This window comes from Leptinotarsa decemlineata, unplaced genomic scaffold, assembly GCF_025532065.1.
Source record: "Leptinotarsa decemlineata unplaced genomic scaffold, Ldec_3_MD MMD2_tig00003335_RagTag_RagTag, whole genome shotgun sequence".
Classification (NCBI taxonomy): Eukaryota; Metazoa; Arthropoda; class Insecta; order Coleoptera; family Chrysomelidae; genus Leptinotarsa; species Leptinotarsa decemlineata.
Window position 1 is genome coordinate 3,816,186 of NW_027412587.1, and position 2,584 is coordinate 3,818,769.

The following is a 2,584-nucleotide window of genomic DNA, read 5'->3' on the forward strand; positions in this document are numbered from 1 at the left end:
AGGGTTACCTGTCGGTCTATAAAAAATTCCGCAATGGTATGTCTACCAAACCCATTTCGATGTTTAAAATAATGGTAACATATACTGTGGTAATTGGAAAGCTGTTTAGACAGCATTAATATTGTAGATACAATATTAATGATCATCAAATATGTACGTTAATTACCTTGAGTATTCTATACACATTATATTTGTCCTGTACACCATACAATTTAAATTAATATCTAAAGAGTGATGAAGAAAGGATGAAATGGCTCTGGTTTTTCTCTACGTAGTAAATAACTATTTCAAAATCAAAATTGATACTTGTGGACATAATTTCGTTTGAGTGAGTTTCATCAAAGGACATTATTTCTAGTTGAAAGCTGATGACAGAAAAAAAATTAAGCATTATATGGTATGTTACCGATGCAAAGCCGGGTCGGGTTGCTACTCAATCTATAAAATAAAATGAACAATGAATACAGGTGTAGTTTATTATTTCCAATGTATTTGTGGTTATTTGATTTTAACATTACTGAAAGTTTTGTAACTGTGGGTGTTTCTAAAAGTATGTAACATATTCTAAAATTTCTAGAAGGCTGATATTAATGTATGATGAAAAATGAGAATTAAAACTTTCTATGTTTTTACCATATTCATTAAATTTGTTTGAAAATGTCCGTATAGGACGAAACTGCAGAAACGTTAGTTACAAATAAAAGTGGTGAAAAACATAGAAAGTTTCAATTCTCATTTTTCATGATGATCTTTTACCACGTAGGTAGGCAGGTTCATCCATCAATTTATCAATGAATGAGTTGGAATTTTTTTAGGCATGAAATTAAAATATACTTTGTGCATGATATTCATAATGAAATAGAATCAGAAATGAAAGGGATATATGAGTAGTTTCATTCAGAGCCTGAAATGATTTTTTCTGGAGTGATGCTTTTTTATGAAATTGATATAAATTTTCATCACGATAAAGTTGTTCAATGTGAATACACCTATTTTGGATGAGAAACGTTTGTCCTCCTCTATTCAGAAGTCAGATGACTCACGGTTAATCCCTATAATATTTGAATTTTACATTTTTTTCTCTTTCACTAATCGGAAAGAGAATATTTATTATCAACGTGACTTAAGGATCATCATAAAGTATTCATCATGCCGGGCCAGGTAAGGAATATGATATTTAAACAATCTTGTACTGCCTGTCTCCAGTTTAATGACTCACTGTTTGTTTGAACCCAACTGTTGAAATTTCAAACAAAATTTAAATAAAATATTTATATTGCTGTGTTTTGAACATTTTCATTCCTATAGTGCGTATTGCTTTAGTAAGTCGCATGTCTGACAGATTAATAACTTAAGAAAAAAACAAAGTATGCCAGTGTAAGGAATACAGAAAAGGTTAAGAATCAAGATATTTTCGAATTTACAGAGATAAAGCCTCAGAAATAAATCCTTTACAATCGAAAAATCCATTTGCTATGATCGTTAAGGGTTCTCTGCATACAAGGGATATATTTTTGGGAGAGATTAATTTTCAGGAAAGAAAGGTTTTGTCCTACTACTTCTCCATTTTTATGCAAAAAAATTGAAAATCTTCTAAAGAAAGGAAAAAAGCGACAAATGTCTTTACATGATCTACAAATATTTGATAATTATTTGCTTTCCTTCTTTCTTTGGAGGATTCCCACATTTTTTTGTATAAAAGTTGAAAACCTTTACAATTCAATTTGGAATCCTTCAGTTCAGTTGTTTCTCGATCAAATTCGAAGAATATGATAAATTTTTAATAACGATAATAATAAATAGGCTCTATTGATAATACAAGAAAAACAATACAAAGATATATTTGGAAATGAAAATAAATTACAGGAGATTCTGGTGGCGAAGTCTAGGTCAAAGCTACTCTATAACTCAACCAACAAGCACCACTCCATAATGCACGCGAACATACAGAAATAAAAAGAAAATTAACAGTGATGGTACCACGAAATAAGAAACATAAATGAAAATGATAATTTGTGATTATCCTCTAAAGAGAGTTGATAAATAATTAAATTTAATTGAATTGTTGTACTGACTATCATAGATATAATTTTTATATTTTTATTCGAATTTCTTGATATTGAATCTCTTCAATTGGTCGGGCAATGAATTATAGAGTTTTACACAACCAAAAAGAAATGATCTCTGAAACTGTGCAGAGCGATGTTGTGGCATAGTTAATTTGTTTTTATGTTTTATGTGTTTATGTTTATATTCACTGAGAATTAGTTTTTGAATAAAAAGGGGAGAATGGAGAAGGGTAATCAATTCATGAACAAAACAATCCAAATGATGAATCGAACGGTTTTTCATATTGAGCCAACGGGAGTTTTTAAAGGCTTTTATTCTAAAATTTTTGTGGCATACATGACATGTATTCTAAATCAATTCTGTTATTATACCAAAATTGCTTTTTTATTTTATTCAATCATAACAATATATTTTTATTGGAAGTTTCTCAGTACAAGTTAAACCAAGCAAACCTCATCACAAACCGTATTAAAATCTGAGTAAAAAAATGAAACAAATAATTTAAATAATGAAA